This window comes from Emydura macquarii, unplaced genomic scaffold, assembly GCF_026122565.2.
Source record: "Emydura macquarii macquarii isolate MOO-44397 ecotype Brisbane River unplaced genomic scaffold, CSIRO-AGI_Emac_v2 contig_71, whole genome shotgun sequence".
Lineage (NCBI taxonomy): Eukaryota > Metazoa > Chordata > Testudines > Chelidae > Emydura > Emydura macquarii.
Genome location: NW_027130208.1, coordinates 13316056 through 13333835, shown reverse-complemented (window position 1 = coordinate 13333835; position 17780 = coordinate 13316056). Strand labels below are relative to the sequence as shown.

The 17780-nt window shown below is 40.8% G+C and overlaps 2 long non-coding RNA genes across 2 annotated transcripts in view; one reads left to right on the top strand and one right to left on the bottom strand.

Moving 5' to 3' along the window:
* Positions 1-1588: 1588 nt before the first annotated feature.
* Positions 1589-14577, bottom strand: LOC137149300 (uncharacterized). The gene is made up of 4 exons (XR_010918733.1): positions 14187-14577; positions 12960-13267; positions 10550-10653; positions 1589-2366 (listed from the first exon to the last, which is right to left on the bottom strand). It is a non-coding gene; the product is annotated as an uncharacterized lncRNA (long non-coding RNA).
* LOC137149308 (uncharacterized) overlaps positions 13601-17780 on the top strand; it is a 21895-nt gene continuing 17715 nt past the window's right edge. The window contains exons 1-2 of the long non-coding RNA XR_010918739.1: positions 13601-13908; positions 16435-16530. This is a non-coding gene — a long non-coding RNA (uncharacterized lncRNA). The remainder of the gene's footprint in view (positions 13909-16434; positions 16531-17780) is intronic.

Sequence of the window (17780 nt, the reverse complement as noted above, 5' to 3'; positions counted from 1 at the left end):
CTGCCTTTCATCTGTTATCTTTCTTGTGTATACTTTCCTGTAAATGGCTATGTGCAGAGGCCCCACTCAATGAGGCTTTGTGAGTGCAGCGGTCTGCGTACATGTTCAGTGCAAGATCAGAGGCTTACATTTAGCTCAGAGGGGCAAGGTCTACTTCTTAGGAAGTCTGTACAGATCTTAGCATCGTGAAGCCCCGATTTCAGTTGGGGTTTCAAAGCACTACTGTAATACCATTTACAAAGATATTTGTATCCAGATATTCTAATGGCTGTCACCTTAAAAATGTGATGAACAGGTTCTGGTGGAGAGGACGACAGGAGTAAGAGTTGTATTTGTGGCTTGGTCTATACTATCACCAGCTGTCTAGGGAGATATGCAAGCTAGGTAAAGTATCTCCCGTCGACTTTTTTATGTTGCTATACTGCAGTGTCTTCACCATGCTGTGTCGAAGGGAGACGCCCTCCACTCAATGCAGTCTTACTCCTTTTGGGAAGGTGGATTAATGGTGTCAACCAAAGAGCACTTCCAGGATTGATTGGGCAGGTATTTGCAGCGGGATCAATTGATCCCGCTGCATCGATCCCTAAGGAGCTGGCAGTGTAAACATACTCCACGAATAACTGACTCCTGTTCCCTGAGCTAGGAGGGGCTGGTGGTGCTGCAAACTCCTGAACCATTGGTCCCTGCAGGAGCACATAGACATACCAAGGGAGGGGAAGAAGACTTCCTCAAGTCACTGGGTTTGAGCTGCTTGCATCCACGCCCCCCCACCGTCTACCCAGGTTGGAGCTGGTGAAATTGCTTGACTTTTTTTTCGCCTCTAGTGAAAATCAAACAAAAACCCACCTTTTGCAGAAAGTCACATAAATTTGGACTTTAGTGACAAGTTATTCTCAACAGTCCCAGCACAGAGAGAAGCTAGGTGCAGTCTTGTATCAAACCAATTATCTCAAAACGTCTTTGCGATGCATCATGCCCCTATGTGTTTATCTATTTCATGCACGGCTGGTCATTGAGATTTGAATCTAGGATTACTGGGGTTTGAATGGTCTAGCCTAGACCCCTCATTACTGGAAAAAGGTGCACAAAGAGGATCAGTGGCCTGAAAAAAGAGCCCTGAATACCATAAATGAGAACTAGGGCAAAAGGGAGCTGGGAGGGAGTTCTGGAAAAGAATCTCTGTGACCTTGCCTACTTCATCTGATGAGTGACAGTTTTATTAGTAGAAATAAATAGAGAACAGTATGGTGTAGGTGAGAAATGCCTTTGACCACTGAAAAATGTGCATGCATAAACTACACATGCATTTTATTAAGCCACAGAAAATAGCTTTTCCCTCTCTTCCCCCTCTGGTTCCCTGACGTTGTGGTAGTGTTTTGCTTCCATTTTGTGACTCATCTGGTTTCTGCCTCTGCGTGGGGGAAGCCAGTCTGTAGATGGTTTGAACCACAATGAGTGGTACCCAGGAAATCTTGTGCTAGGAAGGGTGACCAATATATAATAAATATAAAAAAAACAAAAACAAAAAAAACCAATGAGCCAGTTTCTAAGTGTGACTTTGTAAGATTGACATCATAATGACAAGGGCTATAGAAAACTCATAAGCTTTATTATCATCATCACAAACACTTCATTTACTTTTATAGCCTAGATTCTGTACCAACAAGTAAAAAAAAAAAAAAGGAAGGGCAGAGCCTTGTTGTTAAATCACACTTTAGACATTTTTCTTCTATTTATGATGGTACTAAAATAATTACTTGGTAATTACCAGAGTGATTAAACATTAAATGAAATCAAAAGCTTTACTTTTACAGTGTCTCTTTCTGTGCAACCTATATATAAACATTATATTGTGAGGTGAAATCCTGCATTCCTGTTGACTTCACTGGTAATTGTGTGCGTGCAAGAAATATAGGATCAGGTCCTATTGCACAGTGTTTTGTTAAATATGTAGGTTAATAAAACGGTGTATTGAATTGATTGGTATGGAGGTTTTAGACTGCTCATTCAATACTGTGAACATACCAATAAGAAAATAGCTTAATCATGGTAGGTGCTGAAAGATCTAATATTTAGGCTATTCACACCAAACCACAGGATTTGGAACCTAACCAAGTCAGGATAGCAAAGAAGCAATTCCATTAAGCAGCCTCTGATTTGTTTTTACTAGACAGAATTAAAGTTTAGTTGGTGTTACTGAAAATAACTTTTCATCAAGTTAACAAGTAGCCATAGTTTCACCTCCAATTTTACTAGTGTCTTAGTGCACTCCTCTTCTGAATAGGCTTCTAGATGAAGTTTTCTGCAGAAGCTTTCTTCCCCCCGGAGAACCTTCTGATTCTTCTTTCACTCTTGGTAACCTAACACTTTAAACCAGACAGCAGTTTACTTAAAAAGGAAAAAAAAAAATTTTTTTTTTTTTTTTTGGAGATTTCGCATCACTATTTAATTCCACTGTGATTTTAACTGCTATTTTTGGGGGTATAGCTGGTAACGTCCAGTTGTCATCTAAGATTAAAAGTGAGTCTCAACTAAAAACTGAGAAAATGTCAAGCAAACATTATACATTTCCAGCACCCAACGTCTGCAAAGCAAACGTGTTTTCCATATAGAAAAGAAAGCATGATCCTTGTTCTGAATAGTTCATAATCTAAAGATAGACAGACCTATGGAGAATAGGGGAATGTGTATGGCATATATATCTCACTCACGCACGCGCGCGCTATTCCCAAATTTTACTTCTCAAGCTTGTCATTTTCAAGTCGGCAAGTTTCCCAAAAATACTATTGCTTATTTAAAATTCTAAAAAATATATAGAATGAGCAAGAATTGTTGGAATTGACAAATAATTTAACTTTTCAGTAAAGATTTTAAACTGGGTTTTGTTTTGTTTTTTTTAAAACTCAGAATATAATGACTTTACCTAATTGAGACCATTTATCCAGACATTGAAATGTTTTGTATATACTTCACTGGCTTCACTTAAAAGGGGACAAGGAGATAAGCAAAATGTATTTGTCCATTAATTTATAAAGTGCACATGGAATCTTGCCTGAGTGTAAATGCTACCTTGTACTGTAATAAAGTTGTTTAAGACTTTTAAACTATCATTTTTCTGCAACTTTTTGTTGTTGTTCTTGTAAATAGTTCACTTAGCTTGGTTACCCACAGGTGAAATCAAATCTACTCCCACCTTCTGCAACTCAACAACATCTAGGATTAGGAGGGTGGTGGTTTTTTTTTTTTTTAAATGTCAATATTTACTTAGTGTCTATTAGAGTAATAATTTATAATTTAAAATTTGACTAAGGCCCCATCAGAATAAATGATCTTCATACTAATATGCACTTAGCAAGGTGTGCATTTACTAGTTTTTTGTATTGCTTAATCAAATGATCCATAATAAAAGAAAATGTAGGATTTATTACATCTGTGGTAAACACGAGGTTGACAGTACATGCAGTCTAATAGCTTTGATTTTCTATAATAAGCAAAAAAAATCTTAAACCCCCACATTCTGGACAACCATCATAATTCTACCTGCAAATACAAACAATGTACAAGAAATACCAATTTATAAGCTCTTTGCTTTTTATGCTACTATAATCACTTAGGCCTGATCCTGCAGTGTATTGCTGACAAGTGAGTCTGAACTTGCTTGTAAACCCAGTGGAGGGATCCATCTGAACCAGGGCTTTGGGATCCAATCCAGTTCCCCCTGAAATCAATGGGAGTCTTTGCACTGTCTTCCCTGGGTGCTGGACTAGGACGCTAAGCTTGTAAATAGGAAGATTAGTACTTTATGGGGCAAATTCTGCATTGATGAGTAACACGTGAAACTCCACTGACCTCAGTGGGGTTTCTTGAAGTGAAAATCAGTGGAGATCTGAGTCTCGACAATTCTTCATGGAATTGAAGCAAAACTCCAAAGATTGTATCTAAACTTGGTTAATGATTTTGAAGTTGTGCTGACTGTAAGAAGGTAGCTTGAATTCATGGAACATAGTTTCTCCATCATACTGGAGATCTGCTTAGTCTATGTAAACATTTCATTTAGACTAAGCAAAAACATTTTCCCCCACTGATTGATTTAAAACTTCTCACAAAGTGGGATTAGTGATCCCAGTTGAAGTATTACAGTCAGAGGGACAGATGTGTTACATGAATGGAGATCTGGTTTAACATCATTGACAGCAATGGAATTACACCAGATCTAAATGAAGTCAGAATATGGCCCAGAAATCCAAGATTGTATAGACAATGGAGCTCTGAAAAGCTTCAGGTTCTTGGTTGCACAAATAAAAGACAACTGCACTCTAGCAGGAGCTAAGTCTGGACCTACATGCATTATATCTGTATCCTGGTGGAATAATATAGGCCTCATCTTAGAGTCCCTATGATGGTGGTGGTGATAGCTTCCCAATTTGCTTAATACGAACTTCAAAGTAAAGCTCTTTCTGATGTCAACCACCATCAAAGTCTTGGTGTCTGAGTCAACTTTGCACATGTCATAGTGAAGACCCATGAACATGAACAACAGCGCGTGAAGGGAACAAACAGTTTCTGGGTTTCCTAGAACCCTATCTGGGACAGAATTGGTGACGTGCATAAAACTGCTCAGCATTAGTCTACCAAGAAGATACTCAACTGCTATAACAAAAATTCTTGGTTAACCTTATCAACACTGAACATGAAAAGAACCTGATGTGGAAATATGCACAAGACACACAGCTATTAAAAAAAAAAAAAAAAAAAGTCATGGAGCCGAATTAATCTCTGGTGAAACTCCAGTGTCTTCACTGTAGGAGTTGACTAGAACTTCCCCAGGGATCAATTTGGCCCACCCACTCATATTCTTGAATAAACTGCAGTATAAAAGGTAGGGAGAGCCCAGTTTTGAACTCAGGTCATGTTTCTACCTCTGAAAACTGTATACTTAGTTCTACACTACATGCTATAATACACAAATAAAGGGTAGCCTATGGCACTTAAGCATTTTGTAACAATCCAAGAAACAAGTAATGTGGAAGAGAGTACTAATCACAGCGAGTCCTATTCTGTTCTTAGGTACACAAATAAAACTTCTGTTTGAAACCTTTGGGAGTTGCATCCGTGTAACGAAGAGCAGAACTTGGGCCAGTACTTTTGGAAGTGAATTTTTAGGTTATTCTGATTTTTTTTTAATACATATAATCAAAGAAAAATTATGCTTAGAAAAGCCCCTATTTTGTCACTTTCATCTACCTGCTGTTTCAGTACAGCAACTAACTTGGGACCTCCTGCTTCCCTGTAGAAACAGCAATTTCTCTGGGTCTCTAATCAAACGTGACATCCACAAAAAGTGCTTTATTCACAGGAGTTTATTAAATGAAATATCTGGACAGGAGGTCTAAATCTCTAAAATTCCTTAATAAAACCCACAAGTCTTTTTTCCCCCTTCACTATTAAACTTTGAGGCAGCAGAGAAAAGTGTTGAACCATATTCTCATAAAAAGACAGAAGATTGGCATCTTAGAAAAGTGAATTATGTATCAAGGTTATTGTACAAGAAAAAAAGACCGTTTGTCTAGGGCACTTTCAAACTCCTATACATTTTGGAGCCATTACCTCTCAAAACAATAGACTGCTAAACATTAAAAATTACTTTGCCTTTTCTTAAACTTTGTATCTACCTTCTAGCTCAAGTACAAGTTGCCTATCTTGAGCTTGTGTGCTCTAAATAAAGTTTGGTCCCTGGTCTCTTGCCACTTAAGTGAATAATAAGGTCCGAACCAAAAGTCTGGTGTGTATTATCAAAAGGAAACTACACCACAGAATGTGGACAAATGAAGTTTTCCACTGAGAACTTGCAAATTACGAGGTAAAGTTACCCAAAGTATACTGAGCATTTTATGGTAGAATTTTCAAGAGCACTTGACATAACTCTGCTCCCATGAAAGTCAATGAACTCCTATTGACTCTAATAGGAGCAAAGTCAAGTCAACAGTGAGTGGTTCTGAAAATTTCACCCAGTGTTTCCATTCATTCATACTTTTAATACCGAGAGAAGCCATTGAACTTCACAAAAGGCCAATGCAACCAAATTTGTAGTAAAGTGATTGTTTTTAAAAACCAATGAATAAGAAAATGTAGCTTTACTTAAATAAAAGTTAATTTTCACTTAAGAAAAAGTATGCTCTATTACCAACTGACTGCTTTAAATATACTAAAGGATTACAACTCAGTTATAACAAGAAAAAAATACAAGACAAAGTTAATGTCTTTCAAAATCATATGTTCACTGGTCTATTTTGCATTAAAAATTAGACTATTAGAACATAACAATGGAGATACTGGGTCAGACCAATGGTCCATCTAGCTAGTATCCTCTCTTCTGACAGTGGCCAATGCCATGTGCTTCAGAGGGAAAGAACACAAGAAATCCATCCCATTATCCATTCCCAACTTCTGGCAAACAGAAGTTGGGATAGTTTTGTTTCCCTACCCATCCTGGCTAATTAACAGCCATCGATGGACTTGTCCTCCCTGAACTTACCGACTTCTTTTTTGAACCCTGTCATAGTCTTGGCCTTCACAACATCCTTTGGCCACAGATTGACTGTGAGTTGTGTGAAGAAATACTTCCTTTTGTTAATTTTAAATCTGCTTCCTATTATTTTCATTTGGTGACCCCTAGTTCTTGTGTTATGAGGAGTAAATGACACTTATTTACTTTCTCCACACTGGTCATGATTTTATAGACCTCTATCATATCCCCCTTTAGTCATCTCTCTTCTAAGATGACAAGTCCCAGTCTTATTACTCTCTCCTCATATGGAAGCTTTTCCATACCCCTAATCATTTTAGTTGCTCTTTTCTGTACTTTTTCCAATATATCTTTTTTGAGATGGGGCAACCAGATCTGCAGTATTCAAGATGTGGACATACCAAGGATTTATAAATAGGCAATATGATATTTTCTGTAGCATTATCCATCCCTTTCCTAATGATTCCCATCATTGTTAGCTATGTTGACTGCCGCTGCATATTGAGTGGATGTTTTCAGAGAACTAGCCTCAATGACTCCATGATCTCTTTCTTGAGTGGTAACAGCTAACTTAGACTCCATCATTTTATATGTACGGTTGGGATTGTTTTCCAATGTGCATTACTTTGCATTTATCAACATTGAATTTCATCTGCCATTTTGTTTTGTCCCATCACCCAGTTTTGTAAGATTTCTTTGTAACTTTGCAGACTATTTTGGACTTAACTTGAGTAGTTTTGAATCATCTGCAAATTTTACCACTTCACTCCTTACCCGTTTTTTCACATCATTTATGAATAAATTGATCAGTACTGGTCCCACTGGGGGACAAAATAATTTACTTCTCTCCATTCTGAAAACTGACCATTTATTCCTTCTCTTTGTTTCCTATCTATTAACCAGTTACTGATCCAGGAGAGGACCTTCCTGCTTCCCTCATGACCACTTACTTTCCTTAAGAGCCTTTGGCCAGAAACCTTGTTAAACACTTTTAAAAAAATCTTAGTACACTATATCCACTAGTCACCCTTGTCCACACACTTGTTGACCCCTTCAAAGTATTCTAGTACATTGTTGAGGCATGATTTCCCTTTACAAAAGCCCCATTGACTCTTCCCCAACAAATCATGTTCATCTATATGTCTGATAATTCTGTTCTTTACTATAGTTTTAACTAATTTGCCTAGTACTGAAGTTAGGCTTACCTGCCTGTAATTGCTAGGATAGCCTCTGTAGCCTTTTTAAAAAAAATTGGCATCACATTAATTATCCTCCAGTCATCTGGTACAGAAGCTGATTTAAATGACAGGTTACATATCACAGTTAGTAGTTCTGCAATTTCACATTTGAGTTCCTTCAGGTGGATACCCTCTGGTCCTGGTGACTTATTACTTTTTAATTTGTCAGTTTGTTCCAAAACCTCCTCTAATGACATCTCAATCTGGGACAGTTCCTCACATTTGTCACCTAAAGAGAATGGCTCAGACTTGGGAATCTCCTTCACATCCTCAGCCATGAAGACTGATGCAAAGAATTCATTTAGTTTCTCCATAATGGCCTGATCTTCCTTGAGTGTTACTTTAGCATCTCTATCAGCCAGGGGCCCCACGGGTTGTTTAGCAGGCTTCCTGCTTTTGATGTACTTCAATTATTGCTGTTACTTTTTGAGTCTTTGGCTAGCTGTTCTCCAAATTCTTTTTTGGCCTTCCTCATCATATTTTTACACTTGACATCCCAGAGTTTATGCTCTATTTTCTTCAATAGGATTTAACTTCCATTTTTTAAAAAAGATGTCTTTGCTTCTAACTGCTTCTTTTACTTTGTTGTTTAGTCACAGTGGCACTTTTTGGTCCTATTACTATGAGGTTTTAATTGGGGGCCTCTATTATGGGGTCTTTAAAAAGTTTCCATACAGCTTGCAGGAATTTCACTGTTGGCACTGTGCCTTTTTATTTCTGTTTAACTAACTTCCTCAGGTTTGTGTAGTTCCCCTTTCTGAAATTAAATGCCACCATGGTGGGCTGCTTGGTGTCTCCCCTTCCCCCGTCCCCAACAACAGGAATGTTAGATTTGATTATGTTATGGTCACTATTACCGAGCAGTTCAACTATATTCACCTCTTTGACCAGATCCTGTGCTCCACCTGGGATTAAATGTCCTCTTTGATTCTCTTATTATTAGCTTTTCAGAATAGAAGACTACTCCTTCGGGAAGCATATCATCACTTAGTATTGTGATATGACAATATCTGTCTAGTGTAGATGGGAGGTTTTTTGTTTTGTTTTTTTTATAAACCACAGTCACTCATTTTCTCCTTACTGTGTCATAGAGTTTGCAAGGTGTGAGACTAAAGATTTGTCTACACTTGAAACGCTTCAGCAGGTTCACATGTTGGTGTAGGTAATCCACCTTCCTGGGATGCAGTAGCTTGGTCGATGGAAATTCTGTCAACCTAGTACTGTCTATACTGGGGGTTAGGTCGGCTTAACTACTTCACTCAAGATGTGGATTTTTCACAGCCCTGAGCAACATAGCTGGGTCAATCTAACTTTTTTGTGTAGACCAGGCCTAAGCCACTTATAGGAACTTTTCTTAGCTAGAGTTCCTGTGTTTACTTTTTCCTCAAAAAAAAGTCACAAAATATCTAATGGTGGAACTTCCTTCAGTAAATTTGACTCATTTTTCTTTATAAATCAAAGCAAAACATTAATATTTTGTTGACAGACTGTACATCTATGCAGAGAAATATGAACAAACATTAAAAACCAAAAGTGGGATAGACGAGGTCTACAAGACGTATTATATTATAGAAAACAAGCTCAACATACTTTACAGATGTCATGGTATTTAATGACCTCATTCTGCTAATTGCTGGGCACCTTCTGTCTAATGCTCACCACTCTAGGAACTCTGCACCTGACAGAATGAGGCTTTTAATTGGGTGAAGATGCAAGATTAGCATTTGAAATACAACCCTATTGTGAATTAATATTATGGAAACAGAAGAAGGGGGAAAATGTTATATGCTTCCAGAAACTTCACATAGATTTTCTTCAGTTCTATGCCTACAAAATGTCTGCCAGGAAAAACAAAACAAAGAAATCACCTTTAGCTTGGAAGAATGAAGTATCACATATGTATTGTTCATGTAACTATGGTAACTTACAAATGCCACCAGTGTTTCTATTTCATACACAAATGAGGGGACAGCTGTGGAGACCACATGTCTGCCAATAGAATAATATGTGTGAACTGGGATCACTTGGGTCAGAAAATTATAACTCACTTCTATTAATCAGGGCTTCAAAGAACAGACAGCTCCTTACTTATAAAATATATAATCACACTAAAAGTCACAAAGTAAGAATAGTTTTTATTCTTGAAGGACATTTGATTGTTCAGTAAACGTTTCTATTATCTTTGCAATTTTCTAGATGAGCTAGATACTGTATTTGTTTGAATAATGCTGTAAAGTCCAATATTTTCTTGTAAATGTCACTTGAGTTTTTTCTTTGGTTTCATCTTTTCCTCATGCCCTAGCCCAATCCTGTAGTCCTTACCTAGTCGGCACCTGATCCAAATCCCACTGGGGTCAAAGGAAGTCTTTTTCTATTGCCTTTAATGAGCTTTGCTTCAAGTCCATAATGGGCAGTTTTGCTTGAGTAAGTACCCCAAGAACAGGCCTCCATAAAATGAAGAAAATGTGGTTGAAATTTGTGATATTGATAAATAAATAAAAACGGGGGGGGGGGGGATGGGGAAACTTTACTTAGTTTTACTTGTTAATATCATACAAATAAACTAAAGGCTCAGAAGTAATCTTTGATACAACAAAGTCTTACCATGACCTTTGTTATAAAGGTCACCATTTGTAATAGTGGTTATTTTAAAATTAAATTAAAATCTGTTAAAATAAGTGTGGAGGGGGCATCATCCCTGACAGTCACAAAAATTAACAGCAAGCTCATAGCAATACAAATATTTATTTTAATGAATTATGCAAGCTGTAGTTTAATATTGTACCTCAGTTATGATGCATGCCAAGTGTTTTACTAGTTCCTCTAAAAGAGAAGAGCTTCCAAATGTTGCCTTCATTGACAACTGCGGTCTGCTGCTATAATGATATACTGGGAAAGCACAACACAAGAAATATAATTAAGAGAAAGTTTTCCTTAGTCTCCACAGTGCCCTGATAGTGCATCAAACTAAAACAACAAGGTTAATCCATTAGTTCAGTGAATGCTGCTTTGAGTGCAGCAAAACAGAACATTTGTGCTTGAAATAATTCTGCTAGCAATTCCTTGTATATATAAGCCTATGATCATTAAATATTAATCAAAGCTCTGTTCATGAGTTAGATGCTCATACTGTATCCATGAGCTGGAGTAAGATGCCCAAACTAAACATTTTTAAATAGATCTTGCTACCACCAAAGACACAGGTGTATCTCTCTCTCAAAAAGAAATCTTAACCCCCCCCCAAAAAAAATAAAAAATTAAATAGAAATCTGTCTGCTTTACATATGAACTTGCTACCTTACTTAATCTTCCACAATTGTTTTCTATTTTTTTAAAACTGATTACAGTAGTGTATGCCATGAAATTTGATGCAATATAGCTAACTATTTCCCAATATAATGTCACTCATTTCTACAATTGGTACAGGCAGTCTTTTAGGCTCATCACTGTAATTGATCCTATTAAAGTTCAATGACATTATTAGGATATGTAATTTTATAGGGATGGCATAAAGCTCGATTCAGATACATTTTGAACTGTGAAGGCAATATATGTTGGTTAAATGGCAATTCCACAATATTTTCAGCTCTTGAAAAATCTCAAGCTTCAAGGTGTAAACTGAACACCCACATGGGGGAATCAAAAAGGAATCTCTGCCTTCCAGGTATGGTACTATATACGCATGCAGCATTATGGAACAAAGAGGGTGTCAACTTCTTCTGGAGCATCAGATATTTCCCACTACCAAAGGCAATATACCAGATTACATGGGCCAATAGTCTCATCAGATATAACAAATCCTACTTTATTTGGGATGCTATTTTTAATCTGAGTTCATTTGTTTTTCTCTGTCCAAATGCATCTGTCTTTTAAATTCTTTAATTCCAATTTATAGGACTTGAAGAAAAATATTTTATTTAAATAAAACACTTTATTTAAATAAAAGATAACAATGAGATCTCATTTGATGTAAGGCTTTGGTCATTTTCAAGGTCTCTGGCATTGTTTCAAGTGCACCTAAATTACTTACTTTCCAATAAAAGGTTTATAGTCTCATTTAGAAATGTCAAGCTCATTTTAGAGGATCCTTTAAGTCCATAAGGAAGAAAGACAAACATTCACAGAAGAGCTTTATTATTATGATTGGTAACTACTGTGCAGCTCTAAGGTGAAAATTATAAGTGCTTTCTTGGGTGATCTGTCTTTCATCTTTGGACTATAACAGTTTTCCCCATTGCCTAGTGGGAAAAATGCATTGTGCCAGCACTAAATAACTTACAGAAACATATAAAACAAACAACAGACTAACATCTGTTGTGTTCCTCTTCATAACATCTAATGCTCTAATACAATGCATATTCTCTCTCTTTTTGGATGCCTCCTTCAATTAAGTTTTAGAATGCAGGGGTTAACCTCTTTCAGTGAATGGGCCCTTTTACTCTTGAGAACAGCCTGAGACACCAACAAAAAAGGAGACAACTGGTTCTTGGCATGTTAGTAGGTATATTCACCCAGACTCACATGCAGCCCATGCTGCAAGCCTTTTGTCCTATGGGGCTTCACAATGCTGGGAGGTGAACAGTGCACAGGGTGCTGTCTATCAAGCTGCAGAAGACAAGAAAAGTCTTTGGTTTGGGGCCGTTTGAGTCAGGTTATTGATTTTCAGCATCCTGCATTGTTACATTAAGCCACAATAATGTGGAATGGGAATGTGTGTCTGACACTTATATTTTAAATCTTAGCCTTGCATATAAAACAAACTAAGGGCATATTCTCAGCTGCTGCCAATTTGCATGTCATGGGCTTCAGTTTACACTAGTTCAGGATCTGGCCTTAAGTTTCCTGAATCCACTGAGATTTAGTGCATATTCTTCTGTTGAGTCTGATGTGCAATAATAGAAAATTCTACAAGGGGGCAAAATTGTGTCACTTGAAGGTGTTTTTTTTTTTTAATATAATGGTACAGAGAAATCTATATACATAGGAGTGAACAACTAGTGTTGAAATTGCAAATCATACTTTTTCCTACATCTACCATCCATCCCATCCCCACACTTTTAAATATTACCAAAACAAGTTAATACAGGTATGGAAGAGTCATGACTCTAATATTTCATTGCAAACAACATTCAAAGAATTTGGCTTTTAGATAAAGGTGACAGCAAGCCATACAATTCCCAAACAGAAAAACTTACACTGAGCCTTTATTCCATTTTCTGAAGGTCTATTGTTAAACTGAAGACTCCTTGTCTTTTCAAATTCCTTCATGTGAATGGAGGAGGCAAGACATCTGCCAGGATACACTCACATTTGCATGCAAATCAGAGATTTGGGGACCCACATGCCCCTGCTAGACAATCAGCACCAGTTTCACGCCATATGTAAAGCAATCAAACTTCATTCCTCTACTTTTTCCATACATGACTGGCAGTGTTTTATTTCAGTAGTTTACCAGTGAGATAAATGCACTAGCCTCAAGTACATGAAGCATAGGCAGAGGAAGCTAGGGAAAATGATTAAACAAAACAAGTTAAAAGCAAAACTGAAGTAGCCTAGAAGCAAGCCAAGTGCCTTAAAATGACTAGGGCGATCCAAAACCCATCTGTATGACAATGTTCCTTAAAAACATTGTGTTAATTTTTCCTTTTTACTTAGGGTTTTGAAAGATACACACACCCCTCACCCCAACAACCACCTTGGACTATCCAAATGCAAATGAAATCCAAACGAAATCACTATTCATAGGGTAATCCTACTACCCTTTGTAACTTTCTTAGCGGTCGACAAACAATACCCCAGCCATGCACCTTGCAGCTATGGCAGCAGCCAGTTTTTCACTGGAGGGCTCGAGCACAAAGCACAGGAGTCTCTAGGCTGAATCCCTAACCAGAAAAGCCGGCTGCCTGGGATTTCCTTGGAGGAGGGGGAACCTCTGGCTCCTGCTGTCACCATCCTGCCTCGCCCCCTACCCCACATCCTTCACAGCACAAAGGACACTGGCTGGCAAACTTTCCTCTGTATCTGTGTCTGCCTGGCATAGAGTTGGCAGCAGCCCCTTTGCAGGCTGGAAGAGAAGCCGGATGGAGCGATGGCTTGGACCCATCACACCTCAGCACCTGTGGAGGTTACCGCCCGGGTGTGTTGGTGAATGGGGGGGGGGGGGGAGGGGGTCATTTATTGTTTCCCCATTGTGAATGTTAACCCTTTGCCAGCCTGCCTGGGCTGAGGCGCCCCTCCACCCGCCGCCGGGTCTCCAGTCACCCCAGCTCTGCAGCCCGATTGTGCTCGACCTTTAGAGACAAAGGCGCGCTCCGGTCCCCGGGGGCCCCTTAACGGAGGTTTCGTCACAGCTGAAGCCAGCCGGCTCAGCCCCGGCCACCCCACCGGACGCCGCCCCAGCCGAGGGGACAACAAACACCTACCGGCGGTGAGGGGCGGCGGATGCTGCTGCTGCTGCTGCCGCGGCTCAGCCCAGGCTCTCGCCCCCTGCGGCAGGCGCGGACGCTGAAGGACGGGCGCAGGCGGGCTGCCCCTGCCCCTCGCCGGCCGCCGCACCTGGGCCCGGGGTGCCCCGCTCCCGGACAGGGGGGAGGGGTTGTGATGTGGGGGTGCAGGGTCCGGTCCGGTCCGGTCCAGCCCGCCCGAGGGGGGGGGGGGAAGGGAGCGCGATACAATTTGTAAAAGAAAAAGTCTCGGCCCAGCCCGAAGCGATGCTGGCTGCAGCGGCCGCTCCCCCAGCGGCTGAGTCCCGGCCGGCCAGTCCCTCCCCCGGGCTCCTTCTACTGCCGCCGCCGCCTCCTTCGCTTCTCAGCTGGGCTTTGTGCTGCCGGCAGCCAGCGTGCACCTGGTGTAAGCAAAGCAGGTCAGCTGACGGGCCGGCTCCTGATTGGCTGCCCCCCTCTCCCCCTTCCACACTCCGCCCCTCCCCCCGCAGACCCCCCTCCGGGGACCCACGCCGGGCACCATCTGTAGGGGCTGCTAACAAAGGCGGCGGGGAGCTCGCGCGCCTGGGCCCTGGGGCCCGCCGGGGCGGGGGGAGGGGGTGCTGCCGCCGCCGCCGCCGCTTGTGGGAACGAGGAGCGAGCTGCAGCAGGCGGTGTCTCCCCCCGCCCGCCGTCTCGTCTTGTTTGATGGGGGGGCCGCTGTGGTGCAGGAGACACACAATGCGCGCTGGGGCATGGGCAGCACAAAGGGTGTGTGTGTGTGTGTGTGTGTGTCAGTCAGTGTCAGACAAACCCCGGGGCATGGGCAGCACAAAGGGTGTGTGTGTGTGTGTGTGTGTGTGTCAGTCAGTGTCAGACAAACCCCGGGGCATGGCTGCTGCTGACGAGCTGGCACCTGGGCAAAGGGCCGGGATTCGGGGCTCCCCGACTCTTTGGAGGCGGTGTGTGTATGTGTGTGTGTGTGTTTGTTTGTCCCGCCCCCCCCCCGGGCCCGGGTCTCTCTTGGCCCCTGCGGGTGGTTCTAGCTCTTGGCCCTGGGGATGTTTCTGTATCTGCAGGTCTCAGTTCGTCTCTTCCCAGTCCTTTGTCCCTCTGACTGGCGAGGTTGGCCAGGGCACGGGGGGGGGGGATGATGCAAAGGGCGGGGTCAGTCAAGTTGCAGACAAAGGAGGCGAGTGGCTGGCGCTCCCTGGGTTTGTCTCCTGCTCTTCCTTCTAGGTGGCTCCCCCGTCTCAGAGGTCAGATTGGGAAAACATAAGTTGGAGGGAGGGGGGACTTTACCAAGTTCCTCCCAAAACCCAAGTGCTGCCCACACCTGAGGTGAAAATTAGATGCCACTCCTAGTTTCGAGTGTGCAGATTTTCACAACATGGGGATGCCGCTGCTTTCCTGTTTGGATCAGTCAAATGGTTACCAAAGCTGATATTTCAATTGTCGTTAGGCTTCGATGCTAACACCCCTGGAAATGCACTGAGCCATGTGCATCTCTCTTCCAACTGTTGGAGTTTGTATGCAGACTCAGGCAGAAAGCCCAGCACTGGTTCACATGCTGAAGGCTGTCTTTTGCAGCCTAAGGTCTGCTCTAGAGACTTCCTAATTCTTTAAAAATAAAAACCTAGATTCCAAAGCGCAAGCTACAAAGACTAGAGAAAAATAGCAGCTCACGGTGCAACCGTGTCCTAGCACCATTGACTCCTGCCTTTCATCTAGGATGAACGCAAAATGATTTACAAACTTTATTTAATAAACAGTATATGAAGGAGAGTAGGGCTAATGCTGAGCTGTGGTGTGTTCTGAAGTATTATGGTGGCCACTGAAAATCCCATTTGTGCCAATCAGCACTACATTTATATCTCATTCTAAGTATGTGGCAAATGCTTATCACTCAATACACCACTGTACAATAACTGTTGGCCCATGCTGCCTTTTTAATGGCAACTGTTGTACTGCAAGAACTCATCATATCTACAGACCATAAGTCGAGGGCATTCCCAGTTGAGGCACATATAATATTTACAGGTTAGGACAATTCTCTTACAGGAAAGTAAGACAACATCTGTTATGTCCATGTATCCTTAATGACTGCTTAAATAGGAGGTTGGTGAATTAGCTAGGAGAAAAATAGAAGCTGACTCAAACCTCAGCCTTACAAGCAAATTGAATCTGAGCTTTAAGGGTCAGAAACTGTTCAAATAAGACTTATTGTTTCTCATCTTTCCTTTTCCAGCACTGACCCCCGACTTTATCCACTGAACTCCTAACAGATTTCTCTGTGCAAGTTGGCTGTGATTTCCCTGCAGGGTGGGAATCAGGCTCTCAGCTGGTGAGTGATGCTTTGTTAGGGCCTAGGGTAAATACTATGTTTAAAATCTCCCAACCCAGAGGCACCTCTAGCCAAGGCATGACTCAAAGTGTGTGAGATTTGAACACAGCAGTTATACAGGAGCAGACAAAAACTGGAATGTCCCTAAATATAAGGAGGTCTGAAAGAAGAAGCTTAAGGTGTTCTCTCCAGAGAGCTCTCATGCAGCACAAAGCATTTCTGCTCCATGCCACACAGCATTAGAGCTTGAGTAGTCAACATCACACTAGCATTTCCCTGGTGGACCTGGACCAATTGCAGGTTTGGCAGCATTGTGTGAATTAGCCCTTCTTCAAAACTTTTGGTATTCACTTATCACGCTGGCTTAAATGAAAACAGATGCCTGCAGGGTGCGACCTTGCTCTGTTCCTCCCATTTTGCATGTCATCAATTAAAGTAAACCTGACCAACTTTTACTACTGTATGACTTTTACTCGTATACTTGTCTGTCCTAACCCTTTTATAACACCGTGCAAATGAGGTAAATTCTACCCTGGCCTCCACTTGAACAGTCCCATTGAACTACATGGACTTGTGTAGGTCTACCTGCAAGTAGAATTTGTCCCAATATGTTTAACACAGGCAGAATAAAGTGTTGGGATATGTAAGATGAGGTAACTGTTGATTTTGCCTAGGGCAATAATGGAAATATTAACATGGCACTTTCTCATGATCTGATTTAAAAAAAAAAAAAAAAGTTTAAGAATTTATAACAAGGAAAGCTCTTTTTAAATGAGATGACCTTTGACTAATCACACAAAAGGCTCAGCTCTCCTGTTGAGGCAATGAATACTTTCTCAAAGTCCAAAAAGGTCATTCAGATCACATTAATGAAGTTTTTCATATGTGAGGAAATTGAATTTTCAGAAGAACCCCATAAATGGCCTCCAAAATGTTGCTTTCCTTTCCACAGCATTCTGAATTCTCATCACTTTACATGTTACAAATCCACTATCCGTCACTTACTATTGGTACAGAAATGATATAATAGTTGAAGCTTCCTTGCAAAATCCTGAATATTGTGAATTGAATCTGTTCTTGGCTCTTTTGGGGGGATTTATTATCTCTTTTGAAATGGAATAACTTTAGCCTTTCTTTCTCCTAGTATTAGAGGCATACAATTATTATACACCATTTACAACAAAAATGACTTTTTTCTAAGCACATAAAGCAAAAATAGGCAGATCCAACAGAAAGAGAGAAGTGTTCCT